Consider the following 19,385-nt stretch of genomic DNA (forward strand, 5'->3'; position numbering starts at 1 on the left):
ATAAACGTTTAATACGGGATTAATACCTCGATTACTCGAGTAATCGTCGAAGAAACGGAGTTAGAATCGAGAAATGGACGAATCCACGCGAAACCCTAACTCTCGCACTATTCAGAGAGCTAAGCAGCTCTTTCAAAATATGAAATGAGCAAAAATGGTTGGTGTGTCCATTTTTAATTCATGTTATAACATATATATAGATTTGGTCAAAGTGCAATTTAGTACTAGCTCAATCATGCACTTTAAACCAACTTCTAAACTAGTCGTCCGTAACCCAAACGGAAACGACTTTTAAATTTCGTGGAACTTTACCCAAAAATTTAATAAAATATAATAAAAATAAAAATATAATTTTTATTCTTATCCGACTTATATTTTATTCTTAATAAATCTCTGAAGAGTTATTAGGTCCAAATTAGTCTCACTTGACTAAAATTACTACGCCCAAATTCTCTGAAACTTTGACGATAGCTTCGTCAAATTATTTCGCGAATAATGACACTAAAATTATTCGCTCGGGACTTATATATTATTTTATTTTAATTTGGACTAACGAATAATATTTAATTAATTTATAATTAAAACTAATTAAGTTAAAGAATCTAAGGACCAAAGGAAATATTTTTCCTTCTTGCTCACCACGCATTCCACTGCCCTCTTATATTCTTATTATTATTATTTTTTTATTTTTTTTTAATATATATATATATATATATATATATATATATATCTTAACTTATATTCGTTAATTACTCGTCGAGACTTCCTAGTTTCGACATTTTAATTTCGGGGTTTTATCCGAAATATTAAACTCTCCCATAAGAGTGGTATATTGATATATTAATTATCAATATATTTTTATCTTACGACTCCAGTCGTATTTCTTATTCTATTAGTCTCGTTCATATCTCTTTATTAAAATTTAAATCTCCGATTTAAATTTTAAACTTCTATTATTACGATATATTTTTAGGGATACTTATAAATTAAATTTACGCTTAAATTTAATTTACATATTCCCGACTAATAAAAGCTTTACACGTGGCTTATAAATTACGGGGTATTACATTCTGACCATCATTAGCGTCAATTAACCCTCACTTAATACTCTTTTGATTTAGTATCCTTGGTAATCCTCATTCTTAGTGGCGTACTTTCATAAGTGTTCGTTCTTCTAACGACAAATCTGCAACTTTTTACTTTTACTGGCATTCCTTGTTGCCATGTTTTCCTTATTAGGCGATTGTCTTTAATTCCCATTTCTCTCTTCGACCTACATTTTGTCTACCTTAATCGCTGTGTCGTAGCGATGTTGAGTCTACAACACCTTCTCTGGCTCTCATGGATTCCACGTGGTTTTGTTAATCATAGTCCTTTACTCCTTTTTCCTTTGTCTTAAACGTTTCATTTCATGTTACTCTTAATCGTGCAGCTTGTACAGCCGCTCTCATTTACTAATATTCCTCGCATGCTTATCCTCTTTACTTCTCTTCAGTTGCTCCTTTGAAGTTCGTCTCGAGTCTCTTATTGACTTTTCAGTCAAAGCTATCTTTTCTTTTACGTTACTATTCCTTATTCACGTTGACTCATAAGAATCTCATACGTTCCTTAACATTTAACTTTCTTAAGAATCCTTCATTCAAACTAGCCTTTGTTCAACTTCATTCTTACTTTATCGTAGTTTCACGACTTTATTTTCACTTCTCAAAATATCGTCTTAGTACTGATTGTGACCATTCCTTAGTTCGTCTTTATTCTGTCTTTCATCTTTTCTTGAAGTGTTTCCGCCTATTCATGACATTTAGATTTTACTTGACTTTGTAACTCCTAAAATTAAGGAATAGTTTCAGTTTCGTCGTCCTATACACTTTATGCTTCTATAGCACTTATAATGTGATTCTAATTATCTTAGGAGCTTGACTTTTCCTGCACCTATATGAACTTTTGTCCTTATGCTGTCGTGATTTCTTAAGCATATTTCATTCTTACCCATTCGATAGTAATAAAGTATCGTCTTGTCCTTTACTTGTTATATCTATTGCGTCCTTCCTCCGTTTATAACAGTTCTATTGCTATTGTTCTATTCTGATAATCTTTCTGGTGTATGATAGGAGTAAAATACTCCTATTTACTCGAGTCGTTTCATTACGTTTTTTTATGCTATTTACCGTGAATTTTGAGGTGTTTGTGTGCCTTATTATGTGTTTGAGCTTTTCAGGGCATTGAAGCGTTTTGGAGCGTTTTATGTGAAGGAATCGATAAAGAATACAAGGAGCGAAGTCTTGTCGAAAAAGCCATGATTGAAGCCTGTCTCGATCGAGACAGACACTTATGGAAGTGTCTCGATCGAGACAAGAGAGTAATTTCAGGCAGTAGCTTTTGGAGAAGCTTGTCTCGATCGAGACACATTCTTTTAATGAATGTCTCGATCGAGACTAAGGTTAAACATTGGGCTCAGATTTCGAATTTTGAAGACACAAGACTTGAGGCCCACTTCCTTATTTAGCCAAACACTCATGTAATAGGTTGTTTTTATTCCCCTTTGGAGAGTATATATAAACACTTTTATCTCTATTTTTAGGGTATGTCTCATTAGTGTAGGAGACATCAATTTTTAGTGTAGTTGTAATTCCTTTTTCTCTCACTTTTATGTGGGAATCTTTATTATTCTTACTGTTCTTGATACAATTTCCAGATTTTGGGTTTTACACCCACTTTAATGCAAGCTTTTATTATTAAATTTTCATTATCTTGTTTATGTTAGTGCTCTACAACCTACTTAAGGTAATCTTTCTTACTTTTAATATGTTTATTGAATGTTGTTTAGTGATTAATGTTAGAGTAGTTATGGTTTGCTAAACCCCTTGTTTGGGGGTTGCTTATGATAATTGTGTGATGATTAGTTGATTAGGGGTGGTTTGTAATTAGGGTTTGATGTGATTTTTGTGCTTATTGACCTAGGTTAGATTGATCTCCTAATCTATGGTTTTTGGACTAATTGCTTAGGCGAGGGTCACTTAATTAGTCGGATTTAGAAATCACATGTTTAAGGCTTAATCACGCGAGAGCGGTTTAGGTTTTATTTGGTTATAAGTTAGCTTCATGATTGGATTTGATTGGTATTATCGAAATCTAATTACGCGAGAGCGATTTAGATTTCGGTATATTAATCTAATTTCAATTAGGTCTAATTGCGGACTCGAGAGAGCGGATTAGGCATTTTAGAAAGACTTGATCCAAACCAATATTTCAAACAACCCCCGGTTACCTAGGATTCATAGATTTGATTAGCAACCCTTAAACGCTTTTTACTTCTTGTTTATTCCGTTGTTTAGTTAATCGTTACTTAATTAGTTATTTGCTTAATTTAGTACTTCTTTACTTTTGGTTGTGTTAAGTTAGTGTTATTGCAACTCATGCTATTTGTGTGCTAAACGAATTGAGTGACAACTAAACTCATTCTCATCATAACTCTACATTCCTCGTGGGTTCGACAACCCGGACTTAAAGTCCACTTTTATTACAAGTTGGTGAGTAAAATTACCAACATTGTATTTCTAGAACTTTCATCTCCCTATTTCTTTTTGTGAAGTCTTTAATTTATATGCGTATCTTACTATGCTTTCTTCCTGTTCCTCGCACTTTTTATATTTACTCATGCACATGTCCATATGCATTACCTTTATCTTTACACTAGACTTCCACAATTTAACTTTTCTCCTTTCAGTTAACGCAACTTGTAACTCTTAATGCTGATATTAGTAAGTTCACTTAATATCAGTCATTTAACATCATTTATCTCTTGATCTATCTAACTTCGAACCTTCACATCTTATAAGATTATCTTCTTCGTCGTTTCATATCCTTTACTTCCTTTTTAATGTGATTCCCTATGCCTTTTAACGCTGACATTGATAAGATTACATATTCTTCAAATATTGCTTGATAATCATTATATTCTTCATCCTTGCGTATTCGTTACGTTTCTTTCGTCTAACATGACTCTCTGTCATTTCATCCTTTCTTCTAACATGAGGATAAATACTGTATCCTTAGACATTGCCAGCGCATCGCATCTTAACTGCGTATGCTCTCCGGCGATAATCCCTTCCTCGTATTTTACTTTAGTGTAATACCCCGTAAAATTCCAGCGTTTTCCCGACAAATTTTCTGATCGTTAGAAATAAAATCGGTGTTTTGGTCTGATTCATTTTGAGTCGGGATTGAGTTGATTTTGTGGTTCAACCATTTAATTTTTAATTAATTTAAAAAGAAAAAAAATAGATTTTAGTGGATTCTCGAACGAGAATCCACCTTTCCAGGCCTGGTCTCGTTCGAGACCAGGGGTTCTCGAACGAGAACCAAGTCCAAATGGGCTGTTCTCGTTCGAGAACATTACAACCCATATGACCCTTTCGTCCAGCCCACTTCGAACTCATTTTCGACCTACTTCCACTCAATATTTAAAGTTGACTTCTAAACGAAAAACCTAGATCACGCTGCAAATAAACCCTAGCCGTTTTCCTTTTGTTCATTCGCTGAGTATCGAAGCCGTAATCGTCCTCCAAAGGTCGCTGTTCAGTAAGTGTTCATGATTCCAATAATTTCAGATTTTGCTTTTGAACGGCATTACGTAATTTGAGTCGTTCTCATTCGTTTCTAGGTCGAAATCAAAACCGTTTGATCTCAGACGTTCTAGACTCACGTACCTACGTTTTCCTATCTCGGTTTTGCAAAACGGTACGTAATCGATCTAGTTTCAATCGCCATACGGTTACCGTTTTCTAACTTTGCATAATCTGTTCTTGGTTTTAATAAGTTGCTGCCGAATTCTTCTTTTCCTTTGGCCATGTTTTGCTTGATGAATAGTTACAAATCTCTTAGTATACTAACTGTAAATTGTTTTGGATCCTCGGTTTGTAATTGTGCCATCGTTAATTGGAGTCTCGGTTGAGTTTTAAATATAATTATCATTGTTGCCGATTTGAGTTCGGTTGCCATGCTACGGGTTTTTTATTGGTATTGGTTTGATGTTTTCACTCCAAGGATTGTGTTATTTAGTTGAATGTTGTTGAGTCAAGATTTTGTTTAAGGAATTGATGTTCTGAATCTTCAAAAATGGCAGCAAGCTTAGGCGGGGGGTTCTTTGGGTTTGAAATGTAGATGATGGTCAATTGTCCATTATGATCATTATATTGTTTAGTTTAAATCAAATGAGTCCCTCTAGTTATTTTTGAATTTAGATTTGATTTACAATTATTAAATTGAAAACGGTAGCTATTTATAAATTTAGCTAATATAATTACTCGGGTAATTTAATTTAATTAAGAATATCAAATTTGCATAAAATTGCTTAAATTACAATTTAGTCCCTGAACTTATTTTATAACTTAATTAAGTGGATTTTTGGTTAATAACTTTATAGTTGGTTTTAATTATAAACAAAAGCAATTAATTTGATTTCGGATATCAAATTGACTAAAGTACAGTTTAGCCCCTAATTGGTTAAAGTACAGTTTAGTCCCTAAATTTTTTTAAACTTAAAATGGATAGATTTTTGGTTTGTAACTTGGGTTACTTGGAATTGAAGTTATTGAGTTCCGCTTTTAAAATGGTTTATTATTTTATGGAATTATTTTTTAAATATAGACTCGGGTTTATATTTGATAAACGTTTTGAGTCGGGTTAGACTTGGGTCACCCGACAAGTGAGGTTAGCTTGGTAGTTAATGATAACTCGGCTAACCCACTATTTGGAAAATTATTTATTATTTAAAGATTATTAAATAATATTTATAAATTGGATTTTAAGCGAGAACTCAATAGACTTGTATTAATTGGGCTTTATTACCTATTGGGTATTTTTGTGTTGCTTTGGATTATTTAATTCCGACGTGTTATTTGTGCTATTCCTATGTGGTGTCTAGTACTCTCTAGAGTTAGGGTCTGTTTTTAATAATTATTTTATTTGTCTAGACCCGTCCACTGTACGTGCTTCAGAGGCGAACCCGGATTAGTTGCTTGCTGGTATTCACGTGGATTAGCAAGCAGTGAGTTTGTACTTACTATTTACCGCTTTATTAAGTAAATTGTTATTTTAATATTAAATATATATACTGTACGTATATTTCGAACTGTTTTTATATTATGACTTCTAGTTGGAACATGCTACGTAATGGGCATCATTAGGAATGCGTGCGCACCGGTAATGATCTGGGAAAGGTAATTATGGTAATGTGGTAACTCGGTGTGAGCATAGCTCTCGGGACCAAGTAGAGTAACTCGGTGTAGTTCAGCTCTCGGGACTCTGATATAAGTGTGGTCAGTGGTAACTCGGTGTAGCTCAGCTCTCGGGACCAGACCTGTTGGATGATGTTTATTATTTAGAATTGTGGATTAGGGTTCCAACTATTATTCTTAATATCGTATTTAAATGTTTTAAACGGTTTTAAAGGTTTTCCACTTAATAAATGTAGATAGTGGTATAAACTCATCTCAGTATATCTGACCCCGTTGTTTTTCCAAATTTTTCCCAGGGTTATGATCTGAGAGAGTCTGGTGATCTCCGCATTTACTTTTCATCGGAGGTTCCATTTATTTTAGTAGAACTATCAAACTATTTTATTCTTAAACCGCAGTAGTTGACTAGACGTCTTTATTATTATTACAGTTGTTTGTCGGATTTGTAATACCCCAAAATAATTAATTAGCTAATTGGACCACGTGTCTAATTTTGATTCTCCAGAGTGGCAATATTAGAAGAATTTCTGAAAAGATAAAGTAAATAAGTTTCAAGTAGGTCGGTTTTGGGAAATTAGTTATGTGGAAATCAAGGTTATATTTCAATTCTAAAGTTAGAATTGGAATTAAAAGGAAAAATGTCAAGAAAAGCCCAAAATAAAGTGCAGGGACCAAAGTGGTAATTTAGCCACTTTATGTCAAAAATGGAAATTTATAAGTTTGACGGGAAAGTGTTAATATCGAACTTCGTATTATTTATCGGATATAAGTAATACGTATAAGTCGTAATAAAAGAGTTTAACGATTTAGCTATGGAATAAATCGTATGAAAGTAAAGTCTGAAAAATAAATGGTAACAAGGAAAGAAAGAAAGGATCAAAGTAAGCTTTTAACCTTAACATATAAGGTTTTAGAATTTGAATCAGAAAGGAGAAGAAGTATCCAGAGAGAGCGAGAGAAATTCATTCGATTCCGTCGTTTCGCCGCCGTTTCTCCGTACGACGTCCGATTCACGTGATTTTCGCGGCAATCTCTTCGGAATTCAATCCTCTACTGATCTTGAGCTTCATTTCAAGGTAAAGTTTCGAATTTTTGGTGTTAAAAGCAAGTTATAGGCTGTTTTAGTTTAGGAATTGGAATGATTGATTTAAACTCGATTTTTAACGTTTTTGGAGAAACAAAGTTACGGGTTTTATCGGAAACGAAGTGGTTGGTGTGTGTGGCAAGTGATAGCACGACGGGAAGCCCGGAAACGATGTTTCCGGGGACTGCGTGCAGATCGCACGTGGTGTGCGATCGCACACCCGTGGTGTGCGAACGCACACCTGTGATGGTGTGCGAACGCACACCTGTGATGGTGTGCGAACGCACACCCACAGTGTGCGAACGCACACCCATGGTGTGCGAACGCACACCACCTTGTGCAGACGCGTATTCCATGAGGGACTAAAACGGACTTTTGTCCGAGGGACTAAAATAGACTTAGCTCGACGTTTTACGCAAATAACGATAATGTAAAGTATTAAGAGAATTATATAACTCTCGGATACAAGCAGTAGTATTTAATACGTCGTGGACACGACTAAGAGTTTCTGAATACGAGAGTAATACCAAGAATGAAACCAATATTTAAATTATGAAAATATTATACGTATTAAAGTATGAAGTGCACGTCTAATCATAAACAATTTATCAGACGTGTCAGTGAATAGTGGAGTCAGTAGAAGCGGACTAGCGAGGGCATACCATCAGATCGATCATATCATTTCTTGGATTGCGGTCACTGTGAGTTGTACTTTTACTTTCACGTATTAAAACTATCTTATATATATATATACTGTTTTCACGCATCGCATGTTATATGATTTGAATAAATGTTATACGTTTATTTAATTTCTGTATATAAGAACTAGTATGCGATCCGATGAAACTAGCTACCTATTGGGTGTCAATAGGCTGTGTGATCACCAGTATCGAGTCAGTCTAGTATGATTGCATTGAGAAATGATTTGACACAGCTGGGAGCTGTTGATGAATACGAAATTTACGATTGGGTATATGATTTAGATACGCAGAGTGAACTCGGCTACGGTGTAGCCTGGAAGTCCCCGTATCTAGTGGCTGGGCCACCAGCGAGTTGGACTCGCAATTGATATTTACGATTGGGTTGAATGATATATGATTGTTTGAGAGATGTGTCGCATGCTAGGATATTAGTTTCGTACGGATCAAATACCTGTCTATATGTTTTATATTAATATTTTCTTGAGGTGCGATGCTATGTTTTTATATTAATACTGTTAGTAAATGTCAACTCACTCAGTATTTCCCCAAATACTGACCCCTCACCTTTGATGTCTTTCAGGTGCTTAGCTTGTGGACTTAGCTAGAGGCCAATTTTGGAGTGCAGAAGTCATCTGTATATATTAGTTTATGACTTCTGTGAATGCTGCAGTAGTGGTCCTGTGTCGATAGAACAGTAGCCTAGACAGCAGTTTATTTTATTGTATATATTCACTGCTGTTATTGTTTTATATGCTTTTGATAGGCTACGTGTTTTGTATATAATCCACGGCCCCAGATGCCGGTGTGATAGTTTGAGACACTAACTGATGTGTATAGTACCGTGAGGCCAGTTCGTACAGGGTACGGTAACTAGAGCCCGCGAGGTTTTGAAACAGTTAGTGTAAATGTATGATTATATGTTTTATATATGTACATTTGCTTCCGTTGTTTGGTATTGTTTATTTTATATTATAATTGCGAAAAATTAATTGTGATTTTAGGCTTGCTACGGGTTCCGGAGCTACCACTCCCGTTCCCTAGCGCCGGTTGCGGCTCAATAGTTTTGGGTCGTGACAGGATTGGTCTGACTAGTTATATTGCTCTGGCATGTTATATGATTATTTCGGATTATTTATGTTATGCCTATTTTTAGACTCAGAATTGGATAAGCATGTTATATTAATTATTGAATATTATAACTGCTAGATTTAGGCTGAAGTCTCGGTTGCCCCCGAGCATTGGTTTTCTGCAGGTTTAATTAAATTGTATGTTATAAGAAAGGCTAGCTACGGGTGTTGGTACTACATTACCCATGCCCTAGCGCCGGTCACGATTCATGAAAATGGGTCGTGACATTTAGCCCCGTTAGCTTTGTTGCAATAATCGTTAACATGGCTTTATTCGGTTATTGGAGTTTATTTTACAAGTCTTATTCTTATTTATTAAGAATATTTTATTATCTATCACAGGGGTTTACATCTGAGTCTACTTACAAAGCAAAACTATCTCAAAACATCTTTTGGCTGGCCAACTCTTTAAACCACTTTTTATAAATCGTTTGAAATCGTCAATACAATTGTAGCTCAGAGTGATGACACCTCTCATAACCAAAGAGTTGCTCAAAATCGCATTTTTTTCTTAATCATTGTAAAGATATGATGCATGATCTATATTTTGAAAATCATTCTTTTATGCATTCCTATCGTGACTATGCGATGTCATATACGATGACTGAGCACAACTGTACCTTGAAAAATCTTAAAAACTTTCATAATGTTCATAAAATCGTAAGTTTACTCTAGATTGTACACTCGGCGACTATTAACGGCTTTCTTTATTGTTATTTGGTACATTATAAATTTTTTTGTATTGCTATCACTTTCTGTTATTTTTCCGACTATTCTTCTATCACATCACTTCTTTTTCCATATCTCTGATAACTCAATTCAATTCAAAGTTCTCTATTGCTGTAATCACTACATCCACCTCTTCAATATACTGTATCACATCATATACAAACACAGGTACTGATGTTTTACTTCGATTCCCTTTTTGTAGCCCATCCTTTCTTTCACAACTTCTAGAACGTAATATAGGAATTACGTTCGTGATAGTGTATTATGTATTGTTTATTATATGATTGCTTTTGCAAATTATATTTATATGTTCTTTTATTAGTCGCGTGTTTATTAACATCGCTTCCTATAGGTTCTTGCTATCTGAGACATTATCCTATAGGCATATTCTAATACTGATATTCTATTATGCAATGCAGCAAACATATATACACAGTATTGCAAACATATAAATACAAATACTCAAAGCATATAAATCACTGATACCTGGAGGTGCCTAATGCGGAACGCTAGGTTCCCTGATGACTATGCCTGTATGTCGGCCCCTAACTCTTTTACCGGAGTTGCCTCCGCCTCTATGCACAAAGTGGGGGTTGGTCCTGATTCTAGAGGATGTGTTAACGTAATCCGGATGGAACTCACGCCTAAAATAGAAGGGTCGAACGGGATCGCCCTCCCACTCACGGTCAGTCTCGATCCTACGGGCCATCATATTCAGCGTTCCAAAATGTTCACCTACACACTCATATAGCTCACCAAACTCAGGTACTAAGCCTCTGGCGTATCTACAGTTGATGGTTCTGTTATCTTCGTTCAGATCAAGGACTCCCTCAACCATTCGCAAAAAATCAAAAGAATACAGCCCTACTGTTAGCATCCCTCTAGAAAAGGAGCGCATCTGTCTCCTAACTTGATTAAAATCTATATGTGCTTGACCATTTGCTATATCTGCATCTTCTCTCAAATTGCGGTGCCTCCGCACGTTAATATCTAAGTCATCTAACAGTTCTGTACTCCTTCTGTACTCCTCAATATCTGAGTCATCTAACAGTTCCTCTTCTTCAAAGTCCTCTTCTTCAGGATCTTCTTCTTTTGATTCCTGCTCTAACTCCTCTTCTGGATCCTCCTCCGGATCTTCCTCAGGATCCTCCTCTTCTTCTTCACTATATTCTATTTCTGGCGGTGTACTCTAACTCTGTTTCCAGAAGAACTGCCAATCTCTGACATAGACATATAGCCATTCTGATAAATTTCTGGCCATCTTCTAAGATTTGTGTGGAATCCATTCTGATGGACCCCAGATGGTTCGCATATTTCGTTGTGAAACCCATTTTGAAATATAGGAGTCGCTTCCTCCCATTCTTCAGCATCATGTGACTGAGCTCTGTTCTGCCCAGACATGCTGAAAAGAAACAATTTCAAACATAAGCGACCATCTGAACCTATTTCCACACACAATTCCAATATTAACTTATAAAATGCTGTAATCATTTAGCATTTAATCCAACCGCACGTAGATAGCAAGCAAATAACCATTTAACAATTCGAGCGCAAGTAGTAAACACTTAGTTGCCTCAGTCGTTCGTATACGCAGATACTAATCACTTAATTACTAAACTATATTGGTTCGCACGCGTTATATAACATACTAGCAATACACATATAACACAGACACAAGCAACTAAGGTCCGACTCTTTTGCTGCAGTAGTTCCTAGTTTACTTACTTGACAGAGTATCCCAAATCAAATAGATATTGAGACAAAACTGACAGTGGGGACCAACTGCTCTCAAACAAACACTGAAACAAACTTGCAGTGGTAACTGGACCAACTGCTCTGATACCAACATTGTCACGACCCAAAATATTGAGCCGCAACCGGCGCTAGGGAACGGGAGTGGTAGCTACGGAACCCGTAACAAGCCTCAAACCACTATTATAATAATAACAAATAACATGAAACAACGGAAGCAAATATACATATATAACATATAACCAAATATTTACACTAACTGTTTAAAATCCTCGCGTGCTCTAGCTACCGAACCCTGTACGAACTGGCCTCGCGGTACTATATACAAAAGTTAGTATAATAAAACATACCACCGGCATTTGGGGCCGTGGATCAAACATACTTCATGTAGCCTATCAAAAACATACAAACAGGACAACAAGTAGTATGTACATTCAAAATGTACTACTGTCTAGGCTACGACTCTTGTCCACGCGGGACCCCTTTGCAGCATTCACAAAAGTCAGAAATTATACATACACAGCTGATTTCTAGACTTCAAAATTGGCTTCTAACTGAGTCCACACACTAAGTACCTGAAATACATCAAAGGTGAGGGGTCAGTATTTGGGAAAATACTGAGTGAGTTTGCAATTTACTAACGACATTATTATAAAACATAGCATCGCAATTCAAATCAATATTAATACAAAAGTACATATGAACAAGTACTCGATCCTTTCGAAACTAAAATCCTGAACATAGCTAAATTCACTATTATTCAAATCATACTGATCCAAATTGTCCGACCCGGAAGTGCTCATACTCAACCACGTCAGCCGTGACATATCTCTTAATTCCAAAGTGGTGGGTCCAACCCACTAGTAGGTCCAACCTACAAGATACGGGGCTCATGTCACTCTAACCGAGTTCACTCTCGTATCGCATTCATATCTCAGCTTTTATAATCATATCATACCTCATAGTCAGACACGTTAGGCTGACTCAATTACTCGTGACCACACAGCCTATTGACACCCAATAGGTAGCTGGTTTCGTTGGATCGTATATTAGGTCCTTGCATAAAAAATTTAATCAAAACATATAACAATTCAACATATATAGTGCGATGCGTGTAAACAATATATATATATATATATATATATATATATAATATGATATCAAAATAGCTTTAATCGATAATACACGAAAGTAAAGTGCAACTCATAGTGACTGCTATCCAAGTAATGATGTGGTCGATCTGATAGTATGCTCTCGCTAGTCCATGTCTATTGGCCCCACTACTTGCTGACACGTCTCGAAACGAAGCTTAGGATCGATAGAGGACGAGATTCTGAAGAGATCGCCGCAAAAATCGCTCGAATCGGACGTCGAACGGAGAATCAGCGGTGAAACGACAGTATCGATCGTTATTTCTCAATCTTTCTCGATTCTTCTTCTGTGTCTCTTATTCATATTCATAACCATATATATCATGGCTAAAGGCTTGTTTTGATCCTTCTCTTCTTTCCTTATTACATAATAACTTGTAAACTTTTCGTTTGTCCAGTTTAGTCCATAGCTAAATCAATTAACATTTTAATTATGACTTATACGTATTATTTATATCCGATTAATACGAAGCTCGATATTAATACTTTCTTGTCAAAACCTATAAATTTCCATTTTCGAGGCGTAGTGGCAAAATTACCACTTTAATCCCTGAACTTTATTTTTGGCTTTTCTTGACATTTTTCCTTTTAATTCTAATTCTAACTTTAGAATTGAAATATAACATTAATTTCCGCATAATTGCTTTCCCAAAACAAACCTATTTATAATTTATTTACTTTAATTTCTCTGAAGTCTTTCCGATATCGCCACCCTGGCGAGTCCAAACTGAACACGTGGCCCAAATAAATAATTAAAACTTTTGGGGTATTACATTACAATAATAATTTCTAAAAGGAGAATTTAATGACTTTTTAGCCATTTCATGGGTCATCCAAGTACACATTCGCTTAACATATGTAAAGTAAACGAACGGTATAAAATTATGACTTCTATTATTGATGGAATATCTTTCACGACTCCGGTGTCTTCGCAAATTCGAGTGATATTATTCCTGAAAGACAATGAGAACTACAATAATTGATAAAACTCAAAATTTTCATACAAATCATAACAACAACTGTTACTATATTATAGATGCATCAGAACTTATCTTGAACATTGTAGACGGTAGAGACCTTCATTAACGTTATGGTAATTTAAAAAAAGCTAATCTTGAGATAAGTGAAAAAAAATTGGTTAATTGGTCAAGTAAAATAATAATACACATTAAAAATTATTTAAAATACGTTCAAGATTCAGTTATATATAATAGACGTTGATATCATCATGCCATTGTCAACATATCATTATTGACCATAGGGCTATACAAAAAAAAATCAACCAAATCACATTAAATAGGCCTAATGTCTTTAAAAACTCTGATATTCCATCCCCTTTTAAATCCTACCCTGACGTTGTAAATCTGTCAATTTTATCCTATTTTGCATTTTTTTCATTTCAATTGTACCCTAAAGTATAAAATTGACCTTTTTATTGGGCAAAAATTCTCTAAATTGATCCTTTTTGCATTAGATTAACTTTTTGTATTAAATTGACCATTTTTATAAAAAATTGAACTTTTGTCAAATAAATAAATGTCAATTTTATACTTCAGGGTACAATTGAAATGAAAAAATACAAACTGGGGTAAAATTGAAATTTTTTTAACGTCAGGTTAGGATTAAAAAGGAGATGAAAGGTCAGAATTTTTTAAGACATTAAACCAATTAAATATTATGGTTTAGAAGATTTTTGATTTGATTTTAATTTTAAAAATAGAAATAATAATTATTGATCTGGTTTGCGATTTCAAAAATTATAAACCAACATAAATCAAATCAAATCAATACATACATATCTTTATTAAAATTAAATATTATAACAATAAAATAAAAATTTATCACTATTTTTTAAAACTGTACTTGATAAAATAATATATTTAAATATCATCTGATGAAATAACTCTTATTAATTATAATTTTAATATTTGTATATTTATTATCGATTAATAAATATTATATTAAGATGTCATATTAATATAATGTAAAAAATTATAACAAAAAAAATTAGTCATTATTATAATTTGTTATATAGATATAATATTTATTTTTATGATGAATAATAATTTTAAATTATTAAATTTTTTATTTTAATTAATAAAAAAAATTATTGTTGAAGATGGTTTGAACTGATTTTAAAAAAAAAATTATTAAATCAAACCATTTTGCTAGTTAGTAATCTGTCTGCTTTGATTTGGGTTAGAAAATTTGTCAAACCAGTATAATTGGTTTGGACTAAAATATCAATGACAGCGTAGCCAAATTAAACCATGTACACCCCCTGACCATCTCAAGTCGACCACCGAATTTCACTCATCTTATCACAGTCTGCCACCACGGACCACCGTTACCCACTGTCCAAACTATTCCATTTTCAATAAAATTATAAGTACATATAAATGAAAATAAGAAGTGTACTTTCTAAGAGTATCTCCAATGGAGGTTATTTTTTTATGCTAAATTTAGCATGAAAAAAAATAATAAAATGCTATAATTAGCATAACGTTCTGTTTTTCCCAATGTATAAAGTTGAAAATAAGAGTCATAATAATTTAATATGACAATTCTTTTTTAATTTTTTTTATTATTTGATAATTGTTTTTATTATATATTGTAAATAAAAATTAATGTAATATTTTTTTGATAAAATGAGTTTTTTAAATAAAACATTATTAAGAAAATCGATGAATTATATATTTATCAAACCTTTGAATTTGTTAAATAGTCTGATTTGACCTCTGAACTTGATAAACACATAAATATTGAACCCCTCCGTGTCCACCTGTCACTTGAAATATTTTAGAAGAAATTATGTACGGAGGGGTTCAATATTTACGTATTCATCAAATTCACGGGTCAATCGGATTATTTAACAAATTCAGAGGTTCGATAGATGAGACATTAAGTTGAAGGGTTAGGTGGGTTTAAAGATCAAAATTTAAAGATCAAACTATGTATTCAGCCATTGAGAAAACAATAGTGAAATTGTGGGACAAAGAAGTGGCCCATCATGTTAGCTCACCCCCATGTGTTCACAACAGTCACATAAAGCTTTGGATCTCAGTTTATAGGCCCACCATCATACCAACTCATTCATTTCACACATTAATACCTATCCACTCCCCTACCACATGCCACAGTTTCTTTAATTCGTATTATCTTAATTGTTCTTTTCTATATATACATATAATATAATATATAAAGAGAGAGGAAAATAAAAAATGTGACACATTTATTTAATTACATTTTTAAATTTTATTATTTTAAAATATACTTAATTTAGTTAATTATCGCTCTAATTGTTTTTAATAAATATGAAAAAAGATGAAAAGATGCATATTCATTTAATTAATTTTAGTTTACAAACCGAGTGATCTGATTAAAACTAAATTAATTAAGCTAATTTATTTATTTAACTGAACTAACTATTACAATAATTTTAACTAAAATGAAAATATTAAAAATCTAAAATTGAACTGATCGAATAAATTAATAACTTATGTAACTGATGAAAGTAAAAATTGTGTTTTACTTAACTTAATTTTTAACTATACGATACAAATAAAAATAATTTAATAACTGAATAGATTGAAAGCATTATATTGAGAAAATTAATTAAAAAATAATAAAATTAAATAAATTAAATTGGAAATTAATGACATTTGAATCATAGTTTATTTTTGGTTACTAAAATGTAATAAAATTTAACAATCAAGTAGAAACCAAAAGTTTCTTGTCTGCATACTAGAGCAGTCATGACTCCTATGACTTGCTTGGATTATATTAACAAAATATATATTAAGAATACAAAGTTGGCAACTAAAACAGAAAATGTATGCTATGATCATGATGAGTGTTCAGCTATATGGAGACATAGCAAATGCATGGACAAACAAATGGACCAAACTCAAAAATTATAGTTTTAAAAAATGGACCAAACTCAAAAATATAATTTTAAAAAATGGACCAAACTCAAAACTATGGTTTTTTCTTTTCTGATTATATAAAGATATAGTTTGTCTAAACTTGAATGGGTCCCAATTACTTTGGTTATTTGTCTCAAGTAGAGAAGACAATACCGTAAATGTTTATGTAGAAAATAATCACATAAATGACAAACTATTCAATTTATGTCAAAATGAATGTATATGGAAGTCTGGGAGCTTTGGTCTGGTTCGCAAAGCTCCTAAGACATCCTTCTGAGGTCCTGGATTCGACCCAGGTCTCAGCAGCCAGTGTGCTGATTTAAAAAAAATTATATATAATCACAATTAACTCCCGCTGACCCCCGCTAACAAGTAAAATAGGTCTATCTTTGGCAAAAAAAAAGAATGTATATGGAACGTTTTGTTGGGTTTTAAGTACCATTTTATTAGATTGATATTTGTATTTTATTTTTTCAGTGTGTAATTATGAATTTGTTTTTGTATAATTTTTTTCTTTTTGTTAAAAAAATACATTTTTTTTATAATTGAGAAAGGTAATGATTGTGGGAAAAATCGAACCCATGACCTAACAAATTATTGTCTAGCGTTTATATCATTTGAGTTATAGCTTATTTATTAGCAAATGTATTCTTAAGTCCTGTTTAAATATTTAAGTAAAAATCATTTTATATTATTTGTAAATTTCAGTTAGCCATCAGATCATAAAATGTTATATTTTATATAGGATCAATCTATTGTCAGCGGAGTAGGGTTCGGGACCGCTTGTCCAGATTTATGGCTGACTCCGGATATGAAAAGGTTTGAAAAATAGAGTCGCCAACCCAGCTAGAAAATGTCTTTTCTACCGATTAGATAACCTTACTCGCTTAATATGGGTGAGATTATCGTACATCGGACCAAAAGACCGAGTTTGATGGATATTGCCGAAACTCTTATCGATTACGTTTTATTTACTGGGCATATCTGCTTATTTCTCATCTCGACATTCATGCAATTCATAGGATAATATACTGGAAAGTAAATACATATATATGAAAGCGATAAAGGAAAGCAATAAATCATGTGAAATGCAGCAGGTATTCCTAAGCATACATCTAACCTTGGAATGTCTATTAGATAATAGACAAATGACTGGTCTGGATCATTTTATATGTATAAAGCCTAACTTTATTTGTGAAAACAGCCCAAGGTTGATTATTGCTCATAACAGAAAATCAGGTCAAGTTCTAATTCTTCATCTTGATTCCTTAGTAATAAGATCAGCTAAGCCTTATTTGGCCACTCCAGGAGCAACTGTTCATGGCCATTATGGAGAAATCCTTTACGAAGGAGATACATTAGTTACATTTATATATGAAAAATCGAGATCGGGTGATATAGCACAGGGTCTTCAAAAAGTGGAACAAAGTGCGTTCAATTTTATCAATATCGATATCGATATCGAGAAACCTAAAAAAGAGAGTTGAGGGTTGGAACGAGTATATACCAAGAATTCTTAGGATTCCTTGGGGATTCTTGATTGGTGCTGAGCTAACTATAGTGCAAAGTCGTATCTCTTTGGTTAATAAGATCCAAAAGGATTCTCGATCCCAAGGGGTGCAAATCCATAATAGGCATATAGAAATTATTGTACGTCAAATAACATCAAAAGTCTTGGTTTTAGAAGACGGAATGTCTAATGTTTTTCAGCCGGAGAAAATAATTGGATTGTTGCGAGCGGAGCGCACGGGACGTGTTTTTTAAGTGAGATTGATTTTATTAAGCCGTCTTGAATGCTCATACAACCTTCTAATTACATTTTCATGGCAATCTTATGATTTCTAAGTGATTTGCTAGCCTTGCTGAATTTGATTACTAATTTAAGTGGTTTAATCCTTTAGCCTGTTAATATTGGATTTGGACATGCTCTAGAGAGCGATAAACAATATAAACATTCCCATGTGCAATTGATATACATAGAAGGTTAAAAGTACTTTTAAATCTTTTTGATCCAGAGTGTTTGGTACTTGTCTGTTGTCTAACAATCTGTATAATCAGAATCATGACTTGGTTAGAATACATAAGGTGTTCTTCTTGTTGATACAATTCTACTGATTCGAACCAAGATTGATTTCAAGTTCAAACAAACCTGAAATCTGGTCTGGAAGTCGCTAGTTTCGTCGAGCTTTGGGCTTCCAGACCCGGTCGTCTTGGCAGATTACAAATATGAGCTTCGAGGCTCCAGATAAATTAGACAGGCCTATTACAAGCAAATTAATGTCCTACAACTAATTACAAGTTTCTGGGCTCAAACGGTGCCCAATTTCGAGTTCAAACAAATCCGGAAACACAAAAACAAATCCAGGTCGGGTTTGGAAGGGTATGGGAATGCTTTGGGATCAAAGAACAGAAGGGAACCACGACACCATTAGGAGTGGCGGCGGCACCACGACTGAGGTGTTCATCGTTTGGTTCGGTTTTTCATACAAAACACTCAAAAATCGATTAAAACCCATAAAACAGATACTGAAATTGAAATCTAAGCATCTTAAACACTCAAAAACAACATAAAACGTGATTTTAAGCAGATCTAATGGCAAATATGTCAAGAACAGTAATTATGGAAAAAAATAGTATATGGCTAAACATGCAATTCTACCTACAGATCTGATCAGA

General features: G+C 33.6%; 1 long non-coding RNA gene across 1 annotated transcript in view; it reads left to right on the forward strand.

Moving 5' to 3' along the window:
• LOC130015144 (uncharacterized) overlaps window positions 1-18,904 on the forward strand; it is a 57,193-nt gene extending 38,289 nt beyond the window's left edge. Inside the window, exon 3 of the long non-coding RNA XR_008790135.1 lies at window positions 18,895-18,904. This is a non-coding gene — a long non-coding RNA (uncharacterized LOC130015144). The remainder of the gene's footprint in view (window positions 1-18,894) is intronic.
• Window positions 18,905-19,385: the final 481 nt, after the last annotated feature.

The sequence above is a fragment of the Mercurialis annua genome, linkage group LG2 (assembly GCF_937616625.2).
Source record: "Mercurialis annua linkage group LG2, ddMerAnnu1.2, whole genome shotgun sequence".
NCBI lineage: Eukaryota > Viridiplantae > Streptophyta > Magnoliopsida > Malpighiales > Euphorbiaceae > Mercurialis > Mercurialis annua.